The 16,617-nt window shown below is 41.7% G+C and overlaps 1 protein-coding gene and 1 non-coding gene across 2 annotated transcripts in view; one reads left to right on the top strand and one right to left on the bottom strand.

Moving 5' to 3' along the window:
• The window catches only part of ANK3 (ankyrin 3), a 745,841-nt gene that overhangs the window by 135,447 nt on the left and 593,777 nt on the right, over nt 1-16,617 (top strand). The window lies entirely within an intron of this gene.
• On the bottom strand, nt 12,284-12,359 carry TRNAG-ACC (transfer RNA glycine (anticodon ACC)). Its single transcript has one exon. It is a non-coding gene; the product is annotated as a tRNA-Gly (tRNA).

The following is a 16,617-nucleotide window of genomic DNA, read 5'->3' as shown; positions in this document are numbered from 1 at the left end:
GAACCCGGGACTCCTGCACACCAGACTGACGCTCTACCACTGAGCCAACCAGCCAGGGCCTCCAATTTTTAATAGTGTAGTAATGAAGCAGTAGATGAGAAGTCAGTGGTGGATCTAGAAAATGATGTTTTAAAATCCAGTTTCATAATGGGTCAAGTTTCTTGCTTGTGGATGCTTCCTGGCCCATGTGTCACACATCTGCATATCCATTTATGATATTCTAAATGTTGGATCAAAATAGGTGAAACAGGATCTGAGAATGTTCATCTCATTTGGTCTGTCATGATATATCTTTATGTATTTAATGTGTGTTATCACTCTGTATATAGATATTACTATATACAATATATATGTATAAACACATGTGTGTATATATAACATATATATAATGATATATGTTAGAGCTCTAAAAAAAAAATTCCATAAGTCCAAATCCCTGCTGAGCCTCTTGATAGAAGTGAGTCTGTTAATTCATCCAAAGGGGAGGATCTGGGGAGAAGATCCAGTGTGATAAACCCTGGAGCAGGGGCTTCATTTCTTTGTTCTTTTTTCTTTTCTTTTCTTTTCTTTTCTTTTTTCTTTTCTTTTCTTTTCTCTTCTCTTCTTTTCTTTTTTCTCTTCTCTTTTCTTTTCTTTCTTTCTTCTCTCTCTTTCTCTCTCTCTCTTTCTTCTCTTTTCTTTCTTTTTTTCCCAAGGGAAAATGAGAGCGAGAGACAGGAAGGGAAAGAGATGAGAGGCATCAACTTGTAGTTGTGTCATTTTATTTGTTCACTGATTGCTTCTCATATGGGCCTCAACCAGGGGCCTCCAGCTGAGCTAGTGACCCCTTGCTCAAGCCAACGATCATATCAATGATCCCATATTTAGGCTGGTGAGCCTGTGCTCAAGCTGGATGAGGACCTCAAGCCGGCAACCTTGAGGTTTTGAACTTGGGTCCTCAGCGTCCTAGGTCAATGCTCTATCCACTATGCCACCACCAATTAAGCATAAGTTTCTTTCTTTACGATAAAGTAGAATGTATAGCATTCACTGGTCAATCTGGAACTTTCAACTCAAGAGGTTATTGAAACAAAAAGTGATTCTGTTTTAGGCCATCAAGAAAACAGGACACATATGTATTCTTTTTGAGATTCAGTAAAGAGAAAAAGACTTCCTGATAGGGCTGATTATGGTTTGTCTTTTGAGCCTATAACCAGTCTGCTAATACTTAATTACTTCAAACGGTGCATGTAGTAAAAGAAAGGAAAGGAACTAACATTTATTGAGTGACCTTTATGTGCTACACATAATGTTACTCATTGGATTCTTCATTGAGTCTGTGCGGCTGATTTATTTACCCCCAGGTTATCGATGAGGGAACTGGGATGTGAAATAGTTGATAAATAGGAGAGCTAAGATTTGAGGCTAGATCCAAATGACCCCCCAAATCATGCTCCTTCCAGGGCTATGCTGTCTTCTGATACATTAGATTCTTAATTAGAGACAGCAGGAAAATTGTTTAGTTTTCCAAGTGTGACTTCTCTAGAACCGGCCGTGGCTGGCCACACCCAGAGAATCCAGCAGAGAAATTCTTCCTCTTCTCTCTTCTGTGTATTTTGTGCTCCCTGATGAAGACTGACCATTTTACCTGCCTGCCTTATTTAGTGCTGCTGACAACAAGAATTGTGTGAGGCTGACACCCCTCAGCTCTTAGTCCCTCCTCTCTCTGTTCTCTGTACCTGTTCTCCAGTTTTGGGGTTCTGCATTGCTCTTTAACTCAGCTCTAAGACTTCTAATCCCTCCTACCTTCCACTAAAGTTTTAACATTTGCTAGAGTTGCTTCATAACTACTAAAGCCATATTGGTAAAAGTTATTTACTTCACTTATTTATTTCAACTTTGATCCAGTGTTTTGAATATCCAGCTATAATTCAAGGCATGTACAACTTCCTGAGAAAACTGTTGGCAATTAAGATGTCAGCCCTGTCAGGATTCTTGGGCCCTGTGCTGATAGGTACTTGGAGATAATATAGCTAGAACATATGCTAAAACCTTCTGGCATGTTTCCAGGATCCAATAGGCAGGGTTTTGCAATGATTTAGGAATTCTGGGTTGGATTCAGCCTTTCTTGGTAAGATTTATGTTTTTAATTTAGAAATGGAGGATGTGTGCGGTGGAAGGAAAGTAGGTGACACTGGGAGTCAGACTGAGGCAGCCTCAGATGTTAGCAGCAGCCGTCGCTGTCTGAGTGTCCCCCAGCAAGTCACTCTTCTTCTTGGAGCTCTAGTTATCCAGCTCCGAAGTAAATAAGTCACATACCTCATGGGATTGTTAATAACACCTGGTATGGTGCCTGGGACAAAGCGTCACTGAGTAAATACTAGTTCTCTGCATCTTGACCTGGAAGGGAATGCTTTTTATAAGATCTTGCCCTCAATGAATGCATGTATACGGAGCAAAGACTGATTAAATAAGCCTTTCCTCATGTAAAGACTGTATTTCCTTTACAGTTCTATGTATATCTGTTCCATTTCAAATGAAGGTTTAAGCTTTCTTATTTCCCTGATACCTCTGCAGGAGCTTTGACATTGAACTCAATACCCGACAGCGTGTTGGGTGTATTCCATACATCTGTTATGTTCAAGTGTTCTTCCTGCCGGATCTGGGGTGCAGTGAGTTGAGAGTCACATTTTGCTGGTAAACTTAGCTATTGAGGGTTCCAGCACATTTCTCATGACGTAGGTGATGCTTTTGAAATCATGGAGGGGGCCGAAATTACTACTGTGGTTGGTTAAGGCTTCAAGCATAGGGGAAACACTTCTCAGTTGGGTAGGGACAGTGTTCTTTCTCAGATTCCTCCTCTTCTCTCTTTTGTGTATTTTGTGCTCTTTGATGAAGACTAACCATTTTTAACTGCCTGCCTTATTAAGTAAACTCAACAGTATCTGAAAATAATGTTAAATATGTCCAAACAAAGATTGACAGTTCATGAGTACAAGCCTAGCAAGGTTTTACTTTGATCTTCTATTGGACACTCCTTGGCATTTAAAATTCAAGTTGACGATTGTTCTTCCATTTTCAATTCAACAGCTGTATGAGTGCTTTAATATACAAGGCATACTTTTTAATAAAAAAGTAAATATTTGTAATCACCAAATGAGGAAAAACATTTCTCTCTATAGAAATACATGGTTTAAAATGGATGATATATGCTTTTTCTAAATCATCTCATGAGACCAATTAATTTGATGAATGAAAAGCTTTTAAATGATTTATAATACTATACTGTCATCAGTGTTCCAAAGTGAAATGTTCCCCAGCCTAGTTTGCAACTGTGTTTATTTCTGTCCAAATTCAACCATTGAAAAATCTAAGAAATGCATCATTTTAAACAATTAGTACTGAAGAATGACTACCTTTTATTTTCTGTGTTCCTTTTCTAATTGTCAATATTGTTGCTTGTGAGCAGCTAGCACTAAATTTTCTGCTGATTTAAAGTTAAATAATAGGGCTGCATCTTCTATTTCAGGGGTCCCCAAACTTTTTACACAGGGGGCCAGTTCACTGTCCCTCAGACTGTTGGAGGGCCGGACTATAAAAAAACTATGAGCCCTGGCCGGTTGGCTCAGCGGTAGAGCGTCGGCCTAGCGTGCGGAGGACCCGGGTTCGATTCCCGGCCAGGGCACACAGGAGAAGCGCCCATTTGCTTCTCCACCCCTCCGCCGCGCTTTCCTCTCTGTCTCTCTCTTCCCCTCCCGCAGCCGAGGCTCCATTGGAGCAAAGATGGCCCGGGCGCTGGGCATGGCTCTGTGGCCTCTGCCTCAGGCGCTAGAGTGGCTCTGGTCGCAACATGGCGACGCCCAGGATGGGCAGAGCATCGCCCCCTGGTGGGCAGAGCACCGCCCCTGGTGGGCGTGCCGGGTGGATCCCGGTCGGGCGCATGCGGGAGTCTGTCTGACTGTCTCTCCCTGTTTCCAGCTTCAGAAAAATGAAAAAAAAAAAAAAAAAAAAAAAAAAAAAAAAAAAAAAAAAAAAAAAAAAAAAACTATGAACAAATCCCTATGCACACTGCACATATCTTATTTTAAAGTAAAAAAACAAAATGGGAACAAATACAATATTTAAAATAAAGAACAAGTAAATTTAAATCAACAAACTGACCAGTGCTTCAATGGGAACTATGCTCCTCTCACTGACCACCAATGAAAGAGGTGCTTTTTCCGGAAGTGTGGCGGGGGCTGGATAAATGGCCTCAGGGAGCCGCATGTGGCCTGCATGCTGTAGTTTGGGGACCCCTGTCCTATTTTTTCAGGTACTGCATTATAGACGGAGATATGCTACTCTACTGATAGCTCCGAACTATGGAGATAATCAGTACTAGTATGACACAGCCCTACAGCATGACTTGAGGAAGTAAAAAGTGGTCATAATCCAAAAGAGGATTTAGATAGGAATTTGTACATGTTTTATGTTACTTTATTTGACGTTATTTGCTTTTTAGATAGTTTTGTGAAATACGCAGAGAAGCTCTTCTAAATGTATCTAGAGAGACCACGAAACAGAAGCTCAGTTTATATGACTTACACAAAGTATCATGACTGACCTACCTGTGACTAGAACCCAACCTTGGTCCAGTGCTTTCTCTGCTGTCCCATATCCAACTCACCTCTTTAAGAGACCACATGCCCCCACTGACGTCATTTCCCTGTGAGAAGTAGGAAAGCCCTGTTCCTTGGTGGCCTGGACCTAAACATCAATGGGTAGCATCTCTAACCAAGTAGAGAGAAACCAACAAAACCCCATCAATGCATGGGAATCGTTCTGGGTAGGTCTCCTCTTTTCCCTTCTTTAAGAGGATTCAGGTCTGGACTCCTCACACCTGGTCACTTGGTAATGTGTGGCATTTATTTTTTCCTTTGTGGAACCTAGATGGAGACAGACTGAAAGCTGATCTGTCCTATCAGTTGTGTTGATCCCCGTAAGTTTACTGATTACCGTTACCAGGCTGAAGCTTTTAAGTTGAGTCTCTATGAAATGAATCACTCATTTTAAGGCTTGTCAGTGCTGTGATCAGCCCTAGTCAAGGATGGGGAACGATACTAAAAGAATGAGTTATGATAATATGTTTATTGGGAAATGATGGCAGCAACACCTAAAATAAATCTTGTTCTGTTCAATAGCAGTTGTTGGAACAGCATAGAGAGTGGACTACGAATGGTGGGATTTATGAGGTGAAGGCACTATCTACCTTCAAACTTCTTTTTTTTTTTGAGAGAGAGAGAGAGAGTGAAGGAGAGAGTGTTTTGGGAACAAAGTAATCGACTTCCAGAGGACAAATAAATGCTCAGACACCATGCTGGAGCAAGAGGATTTATTAGCCAGCAGAGCTACATGACCTAATAGATATCAAAGTATGAGCTCTCCAAAATTAATTTTTATTACATCTTATAGACCTTTCCAGTGTTCATGCATATGGCGTGTGATTTCTTTGTCTGTAGCCCCATGTTCTTCCCATGTCTCAGGGAGGGCAGGGCGCGTGAGGGGGACTTTCAGACCGTTTGTCCTAGCTATTTACATTTCTTGTTTTTCTTGCTTTTGTACTACAAGTAATTTTGGGAAGCTGACAAAGGAACTTCCTAGCTGTGGTTCATTTTTAAACTGACTTATTTAGCCCTAGAGCCCTTCCTCCTGCAGGATAGAGACCAGATCATTGAGCTGCTCCTGTATGTGCCCTGACCAGGGAATTGAACCAGCAACCTTCATGCTCCAGAACACGCTCTGACCAACCAAGCTATCCAGTCAGCACTTAATTTTATTTTTATTTTTAGAGAGACAGAGAGAGGAAAAGAGAGAGAGGGGAGAGGAAAGGGAAGCATTTGTTCTTCCACTCAGTTGTGCATTTCTTGGTTGCTTCCCCTGTGTGCCCTGACTGGGGATTGAAACCACAACCTTGTTTCAGGGTGATGCTATTAACAGACGGAGCTAACCGCCAGGGCCGAACTCTTGAATTTAGTGATTTAATTTATGGAGTGTGGTTATTTTATTTCAATAAGTTGTACTACCTATGGATATTGGAGCCTTTCTTTCCCATATGAGAATTATACGTAGAGTACAGGTGGTGAAGAGTTATTGTAGAGGGCTCAAAGCATTAGGGAACAAACTCCCAGAGTTTTTGTTCTAGAAACACCAAAGAAATGATTTTATCTTCCCTTTTTCTTTTTGCAAACGTAGATAACCTTGAAAAATATACCAAGTAGTTAGCTTCTATTTCCACAGCTCTGGCATGGAAATTTCTTACAGGCTCGAACTGCGGCTTAGATTGGTTGCTATGCAACCAGGAGAGAAGTTCACAAGCTTTGTCACAAACCAGCAATCAAATGAGAGACAGTAATTTCTTTTGATTATGTATTTTTTAAATCATATATTATGTTTTGTATTATGTACTTGCATCGTTTGAATTTTTATTTGTAGAAATGCATTTTTCAGAAAAACTTTATTAGATTTATTGAATGCAGTTTGGTTTGATCTTGCAAGGAGATTAAAAAAAAAAAGTTAAGTGCTACCTCACAGGCAGTAGATGTTGAAATTGGGCCTTGATGCAGATAAAACAGTTCTTACAAAAACATGGCAGAGTCAAATACTGCTTTAGCTACTCTTTTATTAAGAAAACATGTGTGTATCTTTGCATTCTTCTACTTCCTGTCTTTATTGTGTCTCCTCTGACAGAAATCAGTGGCTTTGAACCTGCAGTACCTTCTCCTCTCTTCCTAGGACATCACCTCTGAGTAGATTATTTAAACCTTTGTAATCAAGATTCATTCCGACTGAGTTCTTTAGAGCCATCTTTTATGTAAATCCTTCTTGGCCTTTATAGATTTTGTCTTTCAAATACTAATAAATCAGCTCTTAAACAGATGCTTGGGCAAAGGCTTATAACCACTGTTTATATTTTCCATTGTCCATTTAAAATTACCCATTGATGTTTATTGAGGGAGGCTGAGAGGTATGCCTCAAGAATGTTCACAGCACTCATAGGTAGAGAGAAAGAGAAGGGAAGACTAAAATAATACAGAGCTAATGCCACTGTCCCACAGGAGGAAACCATGGGTTGTAGGAAACTGTATCGGTGAACTCGATAATGATCTGGCAAAATTTCAGTCTATAATGACTAAGAAGTAGTGATAATTAGGAGCCAACATGGTTTCATTAGGAAAAACTTATGTGAAATAAAATCTGTTTTCTTTCTTTTGGTTTTACTATGCTGGTGATTCATATAATTTTGTAGTTACTGGATAAAGATTTTAGTAACATATTTGATGAAATTTCTTATGGTAATCAACATTTCATTATTTCAAGCCATAGCTTTTACGCCTTAAAATAGCACTTAGCATTTCCCACCCCCTGCAAATGGCTATGTAAATTATTTAAAGAAATGAAACAGACTGTTAAAACTGATAGAAATGTTTTTGAAATTTAGGGATGATATAACATTTGCATGTAAACATTATCATTTGCATTTCCCCCTTATAATTTGGCCTACTGTGGGAAAAACTTTGGCTTTTTATCTTCGGAAGTCACTATTTTGTATTGTATTGTATTGTATTGTATTGTATTGTATTGTGTGAGGTTCTGCTCATATTTAAGGATCCAGCTCCAGGAAGCATCAGGATAAGCTGTCATTACCATCCTGCTGTCTGAAAGCACGCAGGTCTCCTGTCCCGGTTTTGGTCATTACGGGGTTTTGTTTATGAGGTGTTGTTGTGTCAATGACTATTGGAAAAAGGTCTAATAACCTTGTCTCAGTTTCCACACTCCCTTTGAGTTCTTTTATAGAAAAGTGGAGAGTGAACTATTTTATTTTTTATTTAGAAAACTAAATTTAATGGGGTGACATTGATCAACAAAAGTACAAAGGTTTCAAGTAAACAACTGTATAGTATTTGAACTTTTGATTGTGTTTTGTGCCCACCTGTATGGCCAGTAGCCGCGGCCACTGTCGTTGTGGCCATGCAGGTGCAGGTTCCCATTAGATTCAGAGAGATGGTAAAGAAACTGCAGAGCCGCCTGACCAGGTGGTGGCGTAGTGGATAGAGCGTCGGACTGGGATGCGGAAGGACCCAGGTTCGAGACCCCGAGGTCGCCAGCTTGAGCGCGGGCTCATCTGGCTTGAGCAAAGAGCTCACCAGCTTGGACCCAAGGTCGCTGGCTCCAGCAAGGGGTTACTCGGTCTGCTGAAGGCCCACGGACAAGGCACATATGAGAAAGCAATCAATGAACAACTAAGAAGTCACAACGTGCAATGAAAAACTAATGATTGATGCTTCTCATCTCTCCGTTCCTGTCTGTCTGTCCCTGTCTATCTCTGCCTCTGTAAAAAAAAAAAGAAACTGCAGAGCCAAAAACTGGTGGGCCATTCCTTTATTCTAGCCTTGCACCCAGCAGGTACGTAAAAACACACAGGGCTCCAAAACCTACTCATTCAGAGCTCACAAAACTGCTGACACATCTGGGTTTTCCTAGAATCAAAGGCGTCCCACCAGCCTTAGTCAGCTCTGGTTCCCCATCTGCACACCTTCTCTCTTTTCCTCTCTGCACAAACTGGCTTCTCCTTCAGCACCTTGCCATCCTGGCATACTTCCTCACAAACTTTTCTTGGCAGGAAAACCCCTCCCCCAAGCAACATTAGCATAACAATGGTCCTTCCCAAGCAGGAAGGTAATTAACAGTTTCACCTGGCAGCAGCATTCATGTGGGCAGTGCCGTTTTTAACAAAGTGAACAAACATAAAAATCACATTTTACAAACTTATTTGCCCAATACCATCCAAAGTCAAATCATTTTCCATCACCATATTATTTGTCCCTCTTTACACTCCTCCTTCCACCCCTTTTTAAATCATACCATAAAATATTAGTTAGGAATGTTGACTGTTGGGCAAATGAGTTTGTAAAATTTGTGTTTTTTGAGTTTGCTCGCTTTTATTGTTAAAACATGGCACTGGGCAGCCATGTGTGTGCTTGCCCTCAGAGCAGGGCAGTTAATTGCAAGTAAGGATTGCATTTCTGCTTGGGAGGGGCCATTGTTTTGCTAATGTTTGCTGGAGGAGGGGTCTTTGAGGGCCCAGGCAGAGAGAATACACAGTGATGAAGAAGAAGCCAGTTTTGCAGAGAGAGAAGAAGGTGTGCAGATGGGGAACCAGAGCTGAGGGGCTTTGCAAGCTCTGCTGAGACTGATGGAGCATTTGATTCCAGGAGAGACCAGAGAAGATTCTCGTGGTTGTGGAACTGGGGAATGTGCCAGGGCTTTGGGAGCTCTGAATGAAAGGGAAGTGTTTTCCCTGCCTGTTTGCTCGTTGGCCGGTGTGAGACATTAATAAACCGAATGGCCCACCATTTTCTGGCTCCACTGTTTCTTTACTGTCTGCCGGAGTCCAGTGTGAACCTGCATGGCCACGGCAGCAGCAGCCACTGGCCTTACACCGACTGTTATCATTTCTTTAATACACAAATATTTGCTGAGTAGGGTCCTTCATTGTTTCGAGGACAAGTGGGGCAGTTGCATTCCTGTTACGTCCTAAAGTCTTACATTAACCTTTTTTAGAACATTTGGCCTACTGATGAAGCCTGTGAACACTTTCTCAGAAGAAAAATTTAAATACATAAAATATCAGAGAAGTTAATTATATTGAAGTAGTTATCAAAAGATTAATAATTGTGCCCTGGCCTGGTTGCCAAGTTGGTTAACTATGCCAGTGTTGTGGGTTCTATCCCCAGTCAGGGCACATACAAGAATCACTCAATAGCCCTGACAGCTGGCTCAGTGATAGAGTGTTGGCCTGGCGTGTGGATATCCCGGGTTCGATTCCTGGCCAGGGCACACAGGAGAAGCACCCACCTACTTCTCCACCATTCCCCCTATCCTTTCTCTCTGTCTCTGTCTTCACCCCCTGCAGCCAAGGCTCCATTGGAGCAAATTTGGCCTGGGAGCTGAGGATGGCTCCATCCCCTCTGCCTCAGGTGCTAGAATGGCTCCGGTTGAAACGGAGCAACGGCCCAGATGGGCTGAGCATCACCCCCTGGTGGGCATGCCAGGTGGATCCCAGTCGGGCACACGTGGGAGTCTCTCTCTGCCTTTCTGCTTCTCACTTCAGAAAAATAAAAAAAATTAAAAAAAAGAATCACCCAATAAATAAGTGGAACAACAAACTGATTTGTTTCTCTCTTTCTCTTTCTCTCTCAAAAAAATAAATAAAGGTTAAAAATGTAATAAAGTAATAGATACATAATAGAAATACTTAATGCATTAGGTATTAAGGCATAATTACTATGAGCTGTATTTTTGAAATGATGAATTTAAGCAATATCACTGCTGAACTGTAGTGTGATAGTAAAGGGCCTGTAATTTCTTCTGCTGTCAAGTCATAGGTTCTACAAATGCTCTGTGGCTTATATAATGTTTATATTTATAATGCAAGGAGATGCTAGATTTTAGTTAGATATTAGTAAAAATAAGGGAGTACTTTTTGCCTGACTGTTGGTAACAGTGGATAGAATGTCGACCTGGGTCGCTGAGATCCCAGGTTCAAAACTCTGAGGTCAGCTCTCCTTTCCATCTCTCTCCTTTCCTGTCTCTCTCCTTATCCCTTTTCCTTTCCCTCTCCCTCTCTCTCTCTCTCTCTCTCTCTCACAAGAGAAAAGATGTACTTTTCCCAATCCAAGATCTAGCCAGAGACTCATGCAGGTGGTGTCAATATATCTTAATTTTAAAACTCAATTCACAAAAGTAATTGTTTTAAAAACAAAAAGTAAAACATCATATTAATATAAGATTGTAATATATTCTTTCCAGATGGTAAACCTTCTGGAATTAGCATCCTTGGGGATATTCCAATTGGTATGTAGTGCTTGAGCTATTTTAAGCATATATAATAGCAGAGACAAATGAGTTTCAAATTTGTGTATTGTCCACATGGCCTAATTATCAGTAGAATAGAATGATAAGTCTTTATAGAAAATGCCAAATGGCTGGGTCCTTTGCCATGCTTTCACTGTAATTATTGAAGAAGTACAAGAAGTAAAGCCATAGTTTAAATGGAAAAATTTTATCTAAACAGCTTATAAGAGACCAAGGAGAAATGCACAACTTATTAGTGAATAATGCCAGTAGTTTTGAAAATCTTTTATATAAGTAATAGCACTAATTTCATAAGTAATTGTGAGTTAATACATTTATAATATTTAGAGTCACGCCTGACACACTGTAAGCCTTGTATTAGTGCTATTATTATTGTTCCAACATATTACTACTAAGTTCTACAAATGTGTTGTGAAGGCCATAAAACTTTCTTATTTCAAAGAACAATATTTACATATAAAACAGTAGTAATTTAGGCCCTTGTCAGCTCATGATAATGGGATGACATCAAGGACATATATAACTTTTTGAAAATAGATAATATGTGAACATTACATAAAATCTCAAAGCTACAAAAGTGTGGCTACATGAAAAAAAAAATATCTTTTTAGCTTCTTTTTACCTCAGCCACCCCGTCACCTTCCCCAGAGGTAATGTCTTACATATAAAAGTAATAGATTCATCTTTAAAGGGAGATTGAGTGTATATGCAAGTTTTACACACACATTTAAACAGTTTTTTTTGTGACATTGTGACAGAGACACAGAGAGACAGAGAGAGGGACAGATAGGGACAGACAGACAGGAAGGGAGAGAGATGCTTTGCGGCTCCTTAGTTGTTCATTGATTGCTTTTTCATATGTGCCTTGACTGGGGGGCTCCAGCAGACTGAGTGACCCCTTGCTTGAGCCAACGACCTTGGGCTCAAGCTGGTAAGCCTTGCTCAAACCAGATGAGTCCATGCTCAAGCTGGCAACCTCGGGGTCTCGAAACTAGGTCCTCCATGTCCCAATCTGATGCTCTATCCACTGCACCACTAACTACCTGGTCAGGCTATAGTCCTTTTTTATTTTTATTTTTTTTCCATTTTTTCTGAAGCTGGAAACAGGGAGAGACAGTCAGACAGACTCCCGCATGCACCCGACCGGGATCCACCCCACACGCCCACCAGGGGCGAGGCTCTGCCCACCAAGGGGCGATGCTCTGCCCATCCTGGGCGTCGCCATGTTGCTACCAGAGCCACTCTAGCGCCTGAGGCAGAGGCCACAGAGCCATCCCCAGCACCCGGGCCATCTTTGCTCCAATGGAGCCTTGGCTGCGGGAGGGGAAGAGAGAGACAGAGAGGAAAGCGCAGCGGAGGGGTGGAGAAGCAAATGGGCGCTTCTCCTGTGTGCCCTGGCCGGGAATCGAACCCGGGTCCTCTGCATGGTAGGCCGACGCTCTACCGCTGAGCCAACCGGCCAGGGCTTACAGTCCTTTTAATACAGAAATGATAGTATGCTATACATATTCTACTTTACCCTAAGTATATCAGTAAATGATATATTTTTGAGGTCACCATATATAGAGTTGCCTTTTTTAAAATAAACTTTATTTTAGAATCAATTTAGACTTACTGAAAAGTTGCAAAGATGTCCAAGTTCTTATACTCCATCCCCAGTTTGCTGTTGTAAACATCTTACATTATCATGGTACATTTGTCAAAACTAGCCAGCATTGGGATATTATTGTTTACTCCAATCCACACTTTATTTGTATTTTCTAATTTTTCCTTAGTGCCCTATTTTCTGTCTCCAGATCCACACTACATTTAGTTATGTGTCTCCCGTAGCCTTCTCTGGTTTGTAGGTTTTTAGGTTTTCCTTAATTGTAATGACCTTGACCAGTTTTGAGCAATGCTGGTTAAGTAGTTTGTAGAATGTCCCTTCATTTGAGTTTGTCTCAGGGTTAGAGTAGGGTTATAGGTTTTTGGGGAACATGACCACAAAGATGTAGTACCCTTCTCATCACCATATTAAAGTACATGCTGTCAACATGGCTTATCACAGGGGATGCTAACCTTAGTCACCTGTACAAGGTAGTGTTTACCAGGTTTTGCACAAATTTACTTTATCTTCCCTTCCCATATTTCTTTTCTTGGAAATAAGTCACCAGGTGCAGTCCATACTTAAGGAGTAGGAACTGAAGTTTCACCTCCTTGAGAGAAGGATACCGTGTGTGTGTGTGTGTGTGTGTGTGTGTTGTGTAATGACTTTGTAATATTCCATTGGACTTGACATGACATGTAAAAAGTCTATTTTTGACTTCTGTTAATTTCCCCCACAATAAAAATTGGAGCTAGAGTTCTGACAAATGCCTCCTCAAATCTAACCTTTCTCTCCCTTTATTTCTTAATTTCAGAAACTTTCCTTTAGCTGACCAGAGACCTCTGTTTGTTTGTTTATAATCTACTAAGTTTTTTGACATGCTTGTGTAGATAGCTGAATTCCAAATAAACAACATACTGCTTTATTGGCCTTGTTTATATTCATAGATGGTGACTGCTAGGCTCCTTCCCCGACAGCAGATTATTGGCTTCAGGTGACCAAATAAGCTATTCTTCCTAAAGCCACATTTGTGAAATTATTCATACCTAGGATGCTGCTATTTTATCAGGCTACATAAAACTTTGTAACATAAAACTTCAGTTTGTACTGATATATTTTTGGGCTCTTTATTCAGTTGACAGATATTTATTGAGCTTCTGCTGTGTTGTAGCTATGGTTGATGGTGAGATAAATTAGGTGCCTGACGTGAGACAAATCATGTTTATAGTGAGAGGCACAGGCAATACACACATTAGAAATTAACGGAGAAGTGCCTATTCAGATCCTTTGCCCATTTTTTTAAAAATTGGATTGTTTGTTTGTTCGATGTCGATAATCATCAGAGAAATGCAAATTAAAACCATAATGAGATATCACCTCACATCTGTTAGAAAGGCTATCATCAATAAAGCAAGAAAAAACAAATGTTGGTGAGGATGTAGATAAAAGGGAATCCTTATGCACTGTTGGTGGGAATGCAGATTGGGGCAGCCACTATGGAAAGTAGTATGGAGTTACTTCAAAAATTAGCCTGGCCCTGGCGGGTTGGCTCAGCGGTAGAGCATCGGCCTGGCGTGCAGGGGACCCGGGTTCGATTCCCGGCCAGGGCACATAGGAGAAGTGCCCATTTGCTTCTCCACCCCCCCCTTCCTCTCTGTCTCTCTCTTCCCCTCCCGCAGCCAAGGCTCCATTGGAGCAAAGATGGCCCGGGCGTTGGGGATGGCTCCTTGGCCTCTGCCCCAGGCGCTAGAGTGGCTCTGGTTGCACAGAGTGACACCCCGGAGGGGCAGAGCATCACCCCCTGGTGGGCAGAGCGTCGCTCCTGGTGGGCGTGCTGGGTGGATCCTGGTCGGGCACATGCGGGAGTCTGTCTGACTGTCTCTCCCCATTTCCAGCTTCAGAAAAAATACAAAAAAAAAAAAAAGTAGCCTGACCAGGCAGTGATGCAGCAGATAGAGTGTTGGACTAGGACACGGAGGACCCTGGCTTGAAACCCTAAGGTTGCCAGCTTGAGTGCAGGCTCACCATCTTAAGCATGGGGTCGCTGGATTGAGTGTGGGATCATAGACATGACCCCATGGTTGCTGGCTTGAACCCAGGGTTGCTGTCTTGAGTAAGGGTCACTCACTCAGCAGTAGCCCCCTAGTCAAGGCACATATGAGAAAGCAATCAGTGAACAACTAAAGAGCCACAACAAAGAATTGATGCTTCTCATCTCTCTCTCTGTCTGTCTGTCCCTCTCTCTGTCTCCCTCTCTGTCTCTGTCAAAAAAGTTAAAAAATGGAACTGCCTTACGACCCAGCAATTCCACTCTGAGAATCTATTCTAAGAAACCCAGTACACTAATTCAAAAGAACATATGTACCCCTGTGTCCATTCCAGCATTATTTACCATAACCCAATTTTGGAAGCAGCCCAAGTGCCCATCCATAGATGAGTAGATAAAAAAGCTGTGGTACATATACTCAACGGAATACTACTTGGCTGTAAAAAAATGAAGGAAATCTTACCTTTTGTGACAGCATGGATGGACCTGAGAGTATTATGCTGTGTGAAATAAGCCAGTCAGAGAAAGACAAGTACCATGTGATTCATTTATATGTGGAATCTAATGAACAAAATGAACTAATAAGCAAAATAGAGACAGACTCACAGAGAGCAGGCTGATAGCTTTTGGGGTGGAGGCTGGGTACAGGAAGTGGAGGACTTGAGCAGAATAGGAGAAGAGAGAAGAACCTCCTGGACATGGACAGAGTGTGATGACTGCAGTGCGAGGAGACACAGGAGGTCAGAGGAGGGATAAATGGTGGTGACGGAGACCTGACTTGGAGGTGAACACATCCAGTGTACAGAGATGTGTTGTAGAATTGTACACCTGAATAATTTTGTTAACCAGTGTCACCCCAATAAACTTAATTTTAAAAAGCGATAGAAAATACCATTTTAGAGAATGATAAGTGCTTTAGAGTAAAGAATCAGGGTTATAAGCTAGCAAGTTACTTGATCATGCTAGTTATGTAGGGGATGCTTTTGGGTTTTGCAGCTAGTGAATTCTTCAGCAGATGCCCGCTGAACTGGAGCCTGAGGACACAGGAGGACCAGACACCAAGTATTCCAGCAAAATCTGGGGTTGGGAGTGGGCTTGGGGAGTTCCAGGAGTAGAGAGAAGGCCAGAGTGCTATCAGGGAGGACAGGGTCACAATGAAAGGGCTGTGGAGGGAGGCAGGGCCTGTCCATTTTGGGCCGACAACAGTACATTTTATCGGGATGCTTTTAAGCAGAGGCATGACACGATCAGTTATATGTGTTTTAAAAGAACTTTCTAGTCGCTGTGTGGAAAATAGATTGTAGAGGACAGAAGAGGAAGCAAGAATGCCAGCGAGGAGACCATGTGAGAGATGCATGATGGATTGGGCTAGGGGAGTAGCAGTGAGCTGGACAAAAGTGGACAAATTGGGATATGCGTACTTTAGGGATAGAGCTGCCAGAATTTGTAAATTAATTGGATTAAATTATTACTGCAGAGGGGAATCAACAAGAAAGATAAGGTGATAATGCCATATTAAAGTGCCTCAAATGTAGATCATCTTTCGTGTGAGTCTAATGCCAGAAAACTTTGGCATAAGTATGATAAGCATTGTATTCTCCATGATGCTTTAGAAGAAGAGTAGTATCAAATATTGTCATGAACAAACTAGGAATGTTAGGCCTGACCAGGCGGTGGCACAGTAGATAGAGCATCGGACTGGGATGTGGAGGACCCAGGTTTGAGACCCCGAGGTTGCCAGTTTGAGCAAGGCTCACCAGCTTGGACCCAAGGTCGCTGGCTCGAGCAAGGCATTACTTGGTCTGCTGCAGCCCCGCCCCCCCCATCCCCCGTCAAGGCACATATAAGAAAGCAATCAGTGAGAAACTAAGGTGCCGCAATGAGGATCGTCTCTCTCCCTTCCTGTCTGTCTGTCCCTATCTGTCCCTCTCTCTGACTCCCTCTGTCTCTCCCACAAGAAAAAACAACAACAAAAAAACTAGGAATGTTAGGAAGCCATGTCTGTTACAACTTACTCCACACATCATGACAAAAATGGAATCTTGTTTATAAATTTAGCGAGCTCCTAATTTTTTAAAATGAGCTCTTAATT

The sequence above is a fragment of the Saccopteryx bilineata genome, chromosome 9, assembly GCF_036850765.1.
Source record: "Saccopteryx bilineata isolate mSacBil1 chromosome 9, mSacBil1_pri_phased_curated, whole genome shotgun sequence".
Classification (NCBI taxonomy): domain Eukaryota; kingdom Metazoa; phylum Chordata; class Mammalia; order Chiroptera; family Emballonuridae; genus Saccopteryx; species Saccopteryx bilineata.
This window is presented reverse-complemented; position numbering and strand designations above follow the sequence as displayed.